At 38.6% G+C, this 14,162-nt stretch overlaps 1 protein-coding gene across 1 annotated transcript in view; it reads right to left on the bottom strand.

Moving 5' to 3' along the window:
- Positions 1 to 14,162, bottom strand: part of GABBR2 (gamma-aminobutyric acid type B receptor subunit 2) — a 572,582-nt gene that overhangs the window by 427,981 nt on the left and 130,439 nt on the right. The window lies entirely within an intron of this gene.

Here is a 14,162-nt window from a genome sequence, read left to right as displayed (position 1 = left end):
TGCCTGTTGCTCTAACTGAACTACTTTCCCAAGGGCAGCAAAGCCGTGGTTGGTAAGCACCTGTATATTAAAAGATTTTTCAGTGGCAAGCAGCTTCTTGACAGACAAAGGCACAAAGATGAATGACTGGAGACTGAAGCTAAGCAAAGTCTGACTGGGAATATTTTAAGAGTGGGTGCAATTAATCAATGGAATACCTCACTTAAGGGTATGCTGGATCCTCTGTGGAACATTTTAAATAAGATATAAATGCTTTTTATAAAGATATGGTCTAGCTTAGCCATAAATTACTAGGCTGTAGAAAGATGTACAGCAGATAAAAAATTTTGGCCTGAGTTTTAATTAGATGTCAAACTAAATGTTATAGTTGCTTCTTCTGGCTTGAAAAAAATGGGCTCTGCCAATAAATTATTTTCAACTTCTACAAAACAGCAATTTCAATAAAAGTTTGTAAGGCCCAGAGTAAGAGTGTGGAAGACCTTGGACACACAATGGGATAAACTCTGTGTGATAACTCCACCCATAAGGTCTCATGTCCCCACCCTGTGAATATTGGGGGTTCTGGTTGCAAAATGGGCTTCTAAAGATGCGGGAGTGAAAAAAAAGAGAAGCCCAACAGTTGTTCAGGAGCAGTATTTAGCAGACATAGGTGACAGCAGAAGGCATCATCCTTTCCTCAGCAGTTTGTGCCGCTCCTACTACAGAAAGGGAACAAGTATCTGCTGGATGCCTGTGGTTCTGTCAGGCTGAGTGAACATCAGTGAGCAATGCAAAGAGCAGATCTGCCTAGCAAAACAGTTGGTGCTGAGGACCTAGTATCCACCACATTGTACAGATTAGCTCTAAACTAGGTGAGCACTCGGTATCTAGAGTAAGAAGCATTAGTTGTGTTCCCAGAGCCCACGTGGCCCTTGGTTCTTCCTTGTGAAGATAGGTCATGCACTCCACCACCACCAACCTCCTTTGGTAAGTGGGGTCAACAATAGTTTTTATTTCTAAACCACGAACTAAATGCTAATATTGGTGATGCCTAGCAAAATGGTCCCAGATGCAGTTGAAAAGCACAAGGACTACTTTCCTAAAAGCGTACTTGCACATCTTCATAGCTGCAAAAGAATCTGTTGCATCTTTGATGACTTCAGGCATAGGAACAAGTTTTTCTTCCCGATACAAAAGACAGAATTTTACTGATGATGGAAATGGAGTCTATACTTTTTACATTATTTAAGGAACTGGTGTCCAAACATTTAATAAGATCATTTCTGGTTCAATTTAAGAGCAAATTAGAAAATAAATGTATGTACTACTTTCCTCCCCCTGCAAGTTAATGTCATTTGGAATACTATTTCCTTGCTTTCTTTCCCCAGAAATCAGATTCACCTGAACATGTTTTCTAGTTGAAAATGAAAAATGTTCTGTTTCTTGAAAAGGCCAAATATTGTATCTTGAAAGACATTTGCCTGTCTCTAGACTGTCCTCAAAAATCATGACAGAACCATTTAATTTTTTCATTATGGATTTTGGGAAAAAAAAAGTAAAATCCCAATTATTAAAACATCTGAGCAAAGAACTTAGCTAATAATGCTTATTCTTTTCCTTTTTTTTCCCCCTCTTAAATTATTTTAACTTGTGTACAGTGAACTGTTAATATTCACTACAGTTTTGCTTCATGCAGTTTCCAGGTGAATAACTTCCATCTAATACATTAGAATAGAATAGAATCTCATAGCATTGCATAGCATAGCATCGCATAGAATTAACCAGGTTGGAAGAGAGCTTTGAGATCATCAAGTCCAACCTATCATCTAACATTAGCTAATCAATTAAACCATGGCACCCAGCACCCCATCCAGTCTCTTCCTAAACACCTCCAGTGACTGACTCCATCACCTCCCTGGGCAGCCCATTCCAATGGGCAATCACTCTCTCTGTGAAGAACTTCTTCCTAACATCCAGCCTAAACCTCCCCTGGTGCAGCTTGAGACTGTGTCCTCTTGTTCTGGTGCTGGTTGCCTGGGAGAAGAGACCAGGCTCCACCTGGCTACAATCTCCCTTCAGCTAATTTTCCTCAATTTAAGAAAAAAAAAAAATAATTCTTTTTTCCATTATCTAAGCAAAGTTTTCTGGATTTTTCTTATTTGTTTTGTGTGTGTGTGAGGGTTGGGTTGATTTGGCTTGTTTGGGGAAAAAAAAAAAAGAAGTTAATTTTTCATTCTTTCATACTATAACTGACAACACTACAATTTCCCTGCAAAAACATGTGTCAGCTGCCTTGTAGATAAGGGTACAGCAAAAATTTTGAGAATCTAGGGTGGCCTTGTATGTATGACATACCTAAGGACTGCCCTGAACTGCATTTTCTTTGGCCCACAGCATAGCTTTAGGAAAAAAAAAAGATCATCAAGTCCAACCTGTCACCCAAGACCTCATGACTACTAAACCATGGCCCCAAGTGCCACGTCCAATCGCCTCTTGAACACCTCCAGGTATGGTGACTCCACCACCTCCCTGGGTGGCAAAAATAAATTGTTCTTGACTTGCTGGTAAGATAGACTTGAATGACAACTTCAGTAAATTGTTCTATTAAATATTTCTGCTGTCAAATTTACATGTCATTTCTAGCCTTATTTTGTCTAGCTTCCACTTTGAATTATTCTTGATATTTGTCCAAAGTGGTTATAATTTTTTTTTTATATAGTTCAGGTGATAAAATGTCACCATCACCTGTCTAAGGGACTGAACGGGATTCTTGGACTCTCTCCTTACAAGATCATTTTACTGCATTTTAGCTATTTGCACAGATGTTCTCTGAAAACTTTGGCATTTATGACTATCTTCTCATATGGACACCAGAACTGGACATGGAATTTATTCTAAAAATGCCCCTGTTTATCTGCCTACCCATCCAAGAATCCTGGTTGGTTTTTTTTTTTGAGTGCAGCATCACACTCTGATGACAAGCTAATTACCTACAAAGATTATAGTCCTTTTAGGGAACATTACTTTCCAGAAGAGGTGAGTATGGTCCAGAAGAGAGGAGAATGAAACGTATTAGTACATGCTGTTCTCTCACTAATCAGGATCACTCTGAGCTACTGACTAGATTTTGTTACTTACAATTCCCTAACCTTTGCAAGGCAAATGCCTTATGAGAAATTACTTTAAAAGTAATTTAAGGTTTTTTTTGGGTCTGTTCTGTCAGGGTTTGGGTTTTGGAAGTTTGGGGGTGGGTTTGTTTGTTTTGTGGGGGTTTTAGTTTATTGGTTTTGGACTGGGGGAGAGTTTGTTTGGGGTTTCTTGTTTGTTTTTATTTTCATTAACAGAAATTATAATTTTATCATTGCAAGACAAGTTTGGCAGGAGGTCATTTTTCATAAATACTTATAGGTCATTTTTCTCTTCCCTCTATCTTCTCATTATTTGTCAAAACCTATACCATGGATTCCATTTTATAGGAGTTACTTCAGCCTGTGTTAACTCAAACTACCTTTTATAGTCTCTCGATTTACTAGTGCAATGTTAGCTTCTTCCCAGGCCTTCTGAAGTTCTTCAGTTGCCCAAAACATTGAAATTCATGGCACACAGTCACAAAGTGCTTTGACTAATTTATCAGAAAACTTATATACAAAATTTAGAACAGCTTGGTCTGAAATACCTAACCATTATTCTCCACAGATTATTACAGAAAAGCTTACAACATTTCTTTTGTCATCAATTACCCCAAAAGAGCCACAGAAAAATCAACACTTCTACTGTTTATACATTCTTACTGACAATACTATTTCTTCCTAACAATAAACTAGTATCATTGTTGGACTTCCTTTTGTTCCTAACATACTTAAACACATCTTACTGCTATTCTACTTTCTCTTATCATCCTAGAAGCACAGAATAATTTAGGTGAGGAGGGAACTCCAGAGGTCACCTAGAACAAATGTCTGCCCAGAGCAGTGCTAATCACAACAGATTGCACATGACCTTGCAATGTTCCAAATATTCCTACCTCCTAATTTCCACCAGTTGTTATTACTTTCTCCTTTCTAATTTTGTTTTCATTCAATGTCAGACAGGAAGACAGTTAGTTTTTTTGTTTCTTGTTAACCATAAAGCCCTATGTTCAATAGTCCTGTTTGTTGTTGTTGACATATCTAATGTATTGCATGCTGACTGAAGTCCTCCATCACACAACCTTAACTACATCCTGAGTTAATCATCTTTTCTAGTGTGACATGGTGGTCTTCTGCAAACATCAAGAAATAACTTCATTGTGATCACTTGCTTCGTATTTCTCTAATCTGACACTAATCCCTTAAATATAGTCATTTTCTTTGGAGATGTCACAACAATAAACGTTATTTTTGAGTGCTCTCTCTTGCCTCTTGCCCACTTGATTTTCCTTGAAGAGGCTGTTAAATTTAACACTCCAATCTTGTCACTCTTTCCAACAGGATTCAGTAACACATAAGGTCGTATTCATGTTTATTAGATGACCACTTGTAGTTCTTCTCATTTAAAACTCAAGTATAACTAAGTAAAGAATGTCCTGACCACTGATATGTTGACCAACTGTGCAAAATATCATCATTTTGCATTAAAAAAGGAACACTTTTTCTCTTCCCTATATTCATCTTTTACTTTCAAGTGCAATGATTTTCTGACCATCTTAGTCAAATTATTTCACCCTGAGTTTCCCTTTTTGTTTTTTTAGTTAAGCAAAAGCCATACAAATTATTCAGTCTCTGCTCAGGACGGAAGGCAACTGTTTCACTACACTATTTATGTACATTTCTGTCTGCTCCCTTCTTAGGCTTTTTGGCTTGACAGGATTTTTTCAAAAGGTCTTTTAAATGTTACTGCCTGTCACTTTTTTTGATTGTTAAGGTCATTTGGTAGCTAACAGAGAGGAACAAGAACTTTGCTTTTAAAGTGATAGCTTTAACACGTCAGAAACCACCAAGTATGATTATGGCAAGAGATGTTGTAAGTTCTGCTTTTCTGCACATAAATGCTATTATTGCAGGGTTTTTTTGAAAAGTACTTGTTATCAGCTGGGAATCAACATGTTTTCAATACTCCACAGTTCCTAGAAAGCAATTTTCTCTTGTTTGAGAATAATTTCAAGCTTACATTAGCCCACAACACACCCTGTACACCCTCCAGTATTAATGCCTAGCTGCCACAGGGAGATTTCTGGAATCCATTTACTCTTCAGTCCTCTTGTCAATATACTCAGCAAGAGGTTACACCCTCCACATCCAGCCACAGAAGGCCATATTTGTATCCAGAAATGAACAGACACAACTGAGGCAAACAAATACTTTCCATATGCCCCAAAAGCAGGCCATAAAGTAAGCAATTCTAAATGGCTATTTTAATTTCAGACTCCTTTGCAGTGTGAATCACTAGTCTGGATACTTGATGTTTAACTTCTGGTAAAGCACTATAATCTGCATAATTCAAGAAAAGTATTAAAAGTGACTTCAGAACAGATTTCTTCTTTGCTTTCTTGAAAGCTATTGCTCTTGCAAGAGTTCTCTGCTGGAACTGCTTCAGAAGTTACCTAGAAAATGGCACTAGATAAGAGGTTTCACAGGTCTGATGGCAACTCATAAAGTGAGGTGTGATCTAATACACAAAATAAAAGTAATTACTGCAGATGAGATCAGTACAAAGACTGATGATATCCCTATTTTAGAGATTATCTCTCCTCTTCCCAATACAATCACTACAAAAATTACCCTCTTTGTAGAAAAAAAAAGGTATTAAAATAAAAAATATAAGTCACAGCACTATGATAAAATAAATCAATTATCCACAAGTGAAAAACAAACAGAGGGATCACCTTGCAAAGACTCTGCTGTCATCTAGAAATACACAAACCCAGAATTTAAAAAGTTGGATGCCAATAATGCCAATACTTTTAGAATTACCATGTGTGAAAGATAAACCATCTTTAATGTTCTAAGCATAAGAGGAACTGCCATGGCTCAGCAATTTCAGAATCACAGGATCACAGAACAAGAGAGAGCTCAGGAGATCAAATAGTCTGACCTTCTGCTCAAAGGAGAGTCAAACCAATGTTATTTGTGTTAAGATCTGTTTTTCAGAAATACTTATTTGAGCATGGAGTCATATTCAGTTCAACTCAGAGACTGTAAGCTCTCCGTTTCGTTGTTATTGCTTTTAAAGCCTGAAGGAGGATTCAGGGAAAAAACAGTAAGAATAAATGAATACCAAATTAAACAGGATTAAAATAAAAAACTGCTCATCATTTGTACCCTCCAATCACAATACTGAAGAATTTATCTCAGAAATAACTCTTTCCAAACTGTTTTATGAAGAAAATTATTAAGAATGTACATCTTCATCCAAGAGAAAGCTATACAGGCTAATAAAACCACAGAATTAGAAATGCTGACAGATATTGGGGTTTAATTTTCCTCAATGTCATCATCAAATTATACCTATTTTAATAAAAATGTCAATATTTTTTATCTCTGATCTTCATAGAATAGAGTAGAACAGAATTAACCAGGTTGGAAAAGAACTTGGAGATCATCAAGTCCAACCTATCATCCAACACCATCTAATCAACTAAACCATGGCACCAAGCACCCCATCCAGTCTCTTTTAAAACACCTCCAGTGATGGTGACTCCACCACCTCCCTGGACAGCCCATTTCAATGGCCAATCTTCCTAACATCCAGCCTAAACCTCCCCTGGCACAGCTTGAGACCGTGTCCTCTTGTTCAGGTGCTGGTTGTCTGGGAGAAGAGACCAATCCTCACCTGGCTACGACCTCCCTTCAGGTAGTTGTAGAGAGCAATAAGATCTCCCCTGAGCCTTCTCTTCTCCAGGCTAAGCAACCCTAGCTCACTCAGCCTCTCCTCATAGGGCTTGTGCTCCAAACCCCTCTCCAGCTCTGTTGCACTTCTCTGGACACGTTCCAGCAACTCAACAGCTTCCCTAAACTGAGATGCTCAGAACTGGACACAGGACTCAAGATGCGGCCTAACCAGTGCTGAGTACAGGGGCAGAATGACTTCCCTGCCCCTGGTGGCCACACTACTCCTGATGTAGGCCAGGATGCCATTGGCCTTCTCGGCCACCGGGGCACACTGCTGGCTCATGTTCAGCCTACTGTCAACCAGTACTCCCAAGTCCCTTTCTGCCTGGCTGCTCTCCAGCCATCCTGACCCTATTCAGTGCAGCCTACTGGCTATGGCCCTCAGATATGACTTTGTCTTAGGGGAGATCTCTAAAACATCAACATTTCTGGGTAGTAATTCTGACTCCATTATTTTAACAGTTATAAGCACCAGCATCTCCTTCACTATCTGCTGGAAACATCTTAAATTAGAAAAAAACCCACCATACACACCAAAAAAAAAAAAAAAAATCAACAAACACCCACAAAAAAACACCCCAAAACGAAATCCAACCGCAAAACCAAAAAAAACCCCAAACACTATGATTTGTTTGTTATGTGACAGAAATCTATAACAACTACAGCAGGTCTAGGTGCAGCAACACAAAAGCATAATTATAGTATCAGTCAGGGTTGGAAGGGACCACAAGGATCATCTAGTTCCAACCCCCCTGCCATGGGCAGGGACACCTCACACTAGATCAGGCTGCCCAGAGCCTCATCCAGCCTGCTCTTAAACACCTCCAGGGGCGGGGCCTCAACCACCTCCCTGCACAACCCATTCCAGGGCTTCACCACTCCCATGGTGAAGAACTTCCTCCTCACATCCAGCCTGAATCTCCCCACCTCCAGCTTCATTCCATTCCCCCTAGTCCTATCACTACCTGAGATCCTGGGAAGTCCCTCCCCAGCCTTCTTGTAGGCCCCCTTCAGATACTGGAAGGCCACAATTAAGTCACCTCGGAGCTTTCTCTTCTGCAGACTGAACAGCCCCAACACTTTCAGTCTGTTCTTGCAGGAGAGGTGCTCCAGCCCTCATACATATCCAGCACCCCGCCCCATCTGAGTCAAAAAAAGGGAGCTGCCTTGTACATTTAGGCATTCTGAAAATGAGGCAGAATCTCCATGAAGGGGATTTTTTTCTTTTTTCAATCAGTGTGTTGGTCTCCACTGTATAATACTGGCTTAAAAGCTCAGCAGAGCCATACAACTTCTTTGATAGTAAGCCCACAAAGTTATTATGACAATTTTGAAGCGATTTCTCCAGATGACTATTACATTGCAAAACAGGAAAAATGACTTGGCTAATAACTTTTAATTTTGCTCATTACAGCCACTTCAACAGCAGCCAATTGTGATGTTAAAATTAGAAATGCAATTTCATATATGGTAATTAAACAGAGTGAGCAGTTGCAATATGTCAAAAGACAGGCATGGTTTCAGAAATGCCTGGCAAACACACATAATCTGAGAACATCCATGCTTTTTCAGACTAATGGGATAACAAGTTAGGCTCTTAAGAACACTGCACAGCACACAGAGACTTAAGTACCTCAGGATGGGACTCAAATGCATCAGCCATGCTGAGCATAGAGGTGTTTATAGCTAGAGCAATCAGACATTCCATTCAGAAGGGTGCATTTAAAATCCTACCCTCCACAGTGCTTAGAGAGCAGACTAACTCCATGCTCTTGGGGAACAAAGCATCCCCTGAAAATATGTACAATCTCTTTCAGTCTTCTGCTTTCAGGTAAACTTCAAAGGTAGTTATGCTTATTATTCCATATAAATATTGATTAGAGCACCCAAACAGAAGTGGAAACCCATATCTTCTCTCAGTGATACAGGCAGTCACATAGGGCTTCAAGGTATCAGTAATTAACAAACAAGAAGCCAACACAGCACCACTTTCAATCCTTGAACATTAACTTCACTAGTATAAGCACCAACCTGGGGTCATTTGAAACAGTTCACTGCACCTTTGACATTTTGTGGAAAGATAGAATTGCTTCCCTCAACAGCCAAATGGATGTACAAACCCAGAAATCATTACATTTGCCACAATAATCTTGATAGCAATTCAGAATTTGTTTCGACCTCTTCTGATTCTTTGTTATAATGACTACAGAAAGGGCAGTCTAAAATACTGTCAAACTCATAAACATCATCATCTAACTCCTCTTGAGAGAATCAAGTATGCCCTCATGGTTGGCTAGTGAGAAGATATGCAGAAGTAGAGATTTACACTCTGAAGTAGGGAAAGAAAGATCAAGCAAGATGTCTGACAACAAGTTTATAAGATGAATGCTGAGACTGGACCTCAAGGTGCCTTCATATCATGGGGTCACCAAAACTCATTTCATTCATGGCCGAGTCTGATGCTCTGTAGAATAAATGTGATCCACATTTCATTATTCCTCTAGGGATCCAAGGCAATAAGGTTACACTTGAGGGTGAGATTTGCTTTCTGGGTCCATGCATTTTATAAATTCAGCTTTTGGGAGCACATTCAGGTAAGATTTATATAGTATATGGACAATCAGCTAAGATTTCAAAAGTAGCACTCAATCCATTATTCTCAGCAAACATGAACCATTAGATTTACTGCACAGTGCCTTCTTCCCTTTACACTGAAAATGTCATATTCAGTGTGAATTCCTTTGTGACTGGAGACTCAAGCTCCTTCTCCAGGACAATTATAGTACCATAATAATCTGCCTGTAAAACAGTGAAATATTGGGCAACAACAGTTAAAGTTTCATTTTCCTAGTTCACATAACCCATTAGACTATTGAATTACACCCTGTTTGTTCCTCTGCAGTAATAAATGTGGACTTCTGGACATAAAAATGAATGTCTACTGTTCAAATGAGCATTCTGCAAGTCATGACTAATTAATCTGCAATGAGTTGCCTTTAAGTCCTCCTAGCAATTTTTGTGGCGATGGGACTTAGAAAAGTTAAAAATGGGTCTTGCAGAAAGTGCAGATCACAGAATTATTTGTGTAAAGATTACTACTTGGTCTTGTTGTCTTCTGTTTAAATGATATAATTGAAGAAGGGAAAACAAACCCCAAACAACCTTCTTTTAAGGCAGTTGCTTTAAGTTGCAAAATCGTGTATCTCCTATTGTGGTCCAGCCCCTAGACAGTTAAAAAGGGATGAGCCAAGCCAGCACAAGCACATTTGTTACGAAGACTTGTGTTATAACTGAGGATATGCCTCATGCAACCCTTACTACTAAGTATAAAGTGACTCCATGATAATTACAGCTGCAAAAAGAGTACCTTGAGGTCTTGATCAGTAAACCCAGGGGTCAGGCAGTGAAACTCAGGCCACCACTATGGTACCTTTCTGTTCTTTGCTCTTGGTTTCTTTTCTCCCCCCTTTTTTTTTTTTTTCTCTATTTTCTTCATTTTTTTTCTTATTCCCAAAGCATAAAGACAGGAGATAAACACACTGTCAGAAAGCCTTCAAAAAGCAAGGACAAAGTTGTGGGGATTGAAGAAAAAGAGTTAAAGTCACACTGATCATGAGAGTTTTTACACCAACAACTCAAATAGCTCATTAGGAACATTCATGTTAATGTCATTAAGCAATATCAGATTTAGCAACTGTAACATTACTGAATCTTAATAGCTACAATACAAGGATTTGAAAAGATTGCCTGAAACTTGCTAGGTAAAAATTGTTTCTTAAACTTCTGTCTATATAGTCAGATTTCTCCTAGAGTGCTGTGATTACAGTGTGTAATCTGTAATTCTGACCTCCTGTATCAATATCCACAAATAACATATAGCATCATCATGTAACCTTATGTAATCAGAGCTACTGGTTCTGATTCTCCCTTCTTTCAGGTTTGTAAATCAGATTCTCATAGCAAGTCAAATTATGGAAAACAAGTGAAGGGCAAAAACAACTGGAGAGCAAAAAGTCACAGAAAAAAAAATAACATTCAAAGCTGGCTGCTTATGCAGCACCTACCTACACATAGTCCACACTTCTGAATGACAATTAATCCTGACACAGAGTAAGAGAATGCAGCTACATTTATCTGAAACATAGCAGTGCCCCATCAGCAACAGTCCAAGCCATAAAAAGTGCTGAAGGCAGTTTTAGATAAGTCTAAATATATTTGTGCATGTATGCATATATATATAGGCACACACCTTAGTCTTCATCTCTTTCTCTGCTTTATGTTCATTTTGTTAGTCATAGCTAAACATAATACTGAACTTCTCTATTGCTTATCCAGTCACTTAGCTATTCTCAGCAGCATTCAAAGGTTTCAGGAGAGAATCAGTTAAAAAAATTAAAAAGATATATATATATATATATACTCACTTATGTAAACAAATCTTTGGATTGATTGTTTAAACAAGAGACATTAGGAAAATAATCTCTTTAGCCCATCTTTATAGCAAAAAACATTCATTATTATCAATAATGCAAGTTTATATCAGTTTTCCAGAGCTATCTTTCCCTTGCAGCTACAGATAAACAGAATAGTGGACACAGTTTGGGAGTTGGTTTACAAATGCAAAACTCAGCATCCAGCTTTTGATTTGTAACCATACATTACTTCAAATTGAGACCATGTTTTATGAAGTTTTTACTTTCCCAGGCTTACAATTAAGAGCTTTCTTGCTCTGTTTTATAGAATACAAAGTTATAGCTCCCAAGAAAGACATGCAAAACTTTAGACTGTTGTAATGGGCATCTTTCACTTCCTTCCTCATCACATATATCTTGTTATCTCATCTGAACACAGAAGGATTTGAGCAAACCTTTCAGAAGCTGTGCCACTAATCTTTTTGCTTTTGGAAAGCAAGCCAGCATAATGAATCCACTTCTTGACAGATTTTGTGCCCTCAGAGAAGCTTAATTATAAATAATCACAAAAGTTTCCTAGATTAGTGTTGTAGCATAATACAAACAACACAGTGATTATACTGTCAATCCTGCTGTAGCTTACTAATCAGCTGATAGGCTGTCTACTGGATAACAAAGTCTAATGGACTTCTACAAAACAAGGGAAGATTACAACTTCACTAAGGAAACTCTTCCCTTTATACTCAGAATTAGAAGCAGAATAGGTCATAGCTTAACAGAGAGTTCAGAAATTTCAAGCTACTCATCTCCTAAAAGTGAATGAAACTGACACAAGAAAAGAAACCAAAGTAAATCTGGATTTGGTACTACAGTTAGGAATTACAACACAGAAAGCCAAGAAGAGGTTCTGAAAGAGTTGGAAAGGTGCATTTGTGGAAGTATTTTCCAGTGAAAAAGGTTAAGTTTACACTCTTCCTATAAGTCTTTAATGGGATGAAAAGGGAGGGAAAAAAACCCAACAAACTTATAACAAGTTTATGCTGAAGAGCTGTGCATACGTTCTTTCACTCAGTGTAATCCTAGGACCAAACATTCTTACTCCAACTATGGATTTCTTCAGCAGTGATTCTGTATGCATTTATTAGTGCTTTTATAACAGAGCCTGAAGGCCCTTTAGCTACAGTGATATCCATTTTTCCTGACATTATGATTCTGGGTTTACTATCCATGCTAACTAAGGCTGAAAGAAATAAAAGTGCTTCCAAATCGCCTTAAGTTCAATTACAACACAACTATCTCCTGTTTTATAGACCTTCTTTTACTCCAGATGTACTAAAACTTAACTGATGCCAGGAGAAAGCATGCAGTAAAGATCTACTAGTCTAGGACTATGGAACACTAAGAATATCAAGACAAGATGGATGCTATACTGGTTGTAAAGGTAGATGAACCACATGCTTGAGAATTATGCCCTTTGAAAAGCTTCTCTTACATGAGGATTTGTACTTTGGTGCTGTCTTTTCAATAACCATATCAGCAATGTATTACTTCTCCAGTGAAGCATAAGTAAGCTTTTTATGGTTTTAAGGGCCAATAAATATTTTATTTCTATTTCAAAACTATGCAAAGGGACTTCTGTTTTGCAATCGCTTGATTTATGAGCTTGTTCTTCAATCTATGCCCAGGAGCTGCTGTTGCTGAATTTGTGTGAGTTATGCTGTTCCTCAAAATAAATAATTAAGTAACTGCTGCTAAAACAGCATGCAGGGGGAAACAGGTTACATTTACCACATGAAAAAGTTTTCCCTGGAGAGTAGGAGACTAACATGAAGAAAAACCTTGGAGTAAATGAAGAAGTAGTGTTAATACTGTGAGAGTAATAGCATGAAGAAACAACTTTTATCATACCAATTTTCTCTTGATTTAGTTGCATTTACCATCTCACTATATCCAGGATTTATGATACAACAGTGGCAACAGCTATGGCAGGGGGTGTTGCTTCATCTAAGCTGATCAAAAGGACTGCAGAGGAAGCAATCCCAGGGCTTTTGACGGTAGATGTTGACAAACAGTCCAGCAAGCTGCTCTTGTAGAACACACTCAACACTACCTTTCAGGAACAAATTAAAGCAGCGGCTAACAGCATACTAAAACAACCAGGTAGTGATAGGACTTCAGGTAGTGATAGGACTAGGGGTAATGAAGTGAAGCTGGAGGTGGGGAGATTCAGGCTGGACAGGAGGAGGAAGTTCTTCACCATGAGAGTGGTGAAGCCCTGGAATGGGTTGTCCAGGGAGGTGGTTGGGGCACTGTCCCTGGAGGTGTTTAAGAGCAGGCTGGATGAGGCTCTGGCCAGCCTGATCTAGTGTGGGGTGTCCCTGCCCATGGCAGGGGGGTTGGAACTAGATGATCCTTGTGGTCCCTTCCAACCCTGACTGATACTATGAACCAATTCCTGCTTTACAGAAATTGGTGAAAATAATCAGAACCACTCTATTTGGGGAATTGGTGGTAAAAGAAGCTTGAAACCAACTTCCTAGAATATTTGAAGTGTTGCAAAAGTCAGAGAAACAGAATGCTGTAATCTGAACATTTTGGGGAAAACTTGCAATAACTGCCAGGAGCCAAACTAAAAGCTGACAAAGTTATCACATCACAGTATCACCGTACATTAGAGGTTGGAAGGGACCCCCAGAGTTCATCGTGTCCTGCCAAAGCATGATCACTTAGGGTATTTCAGTGAAATAAGATAGTTTTCAAGCAATACCACCTTTAAAGAACAAAAATCATATACAGATGGGCAGCCAATTAACATCTCGTTTTCTTGAGTTAGCTTTCAAATGGGAAACATAAACCCAAGGTTTGTGTAAAGTCAGACATAGGGAAAAATGCAGAGTGAAGC

This window comes from Melanerpes formicivorus, unplaced genomic scaffold (assembly GCF_026170545.1).
Source record: "Melanerpes formicivorus ecotype bairdi unplaced genomic scaffold, bMelFor1.0.p_v2 SCAF_15, whole genome shotgun sequence".
NCBI classification, from domain to species: domain Eukaryota; kingdom Metazoa; phylum Chordata; class Aves; order Piciformes; family Picidae; genus Melanerpes; species Melanerpes formicivorus.
This window is presented reverse-complemented; position numbering and strand designations above follow the sequence as displayed.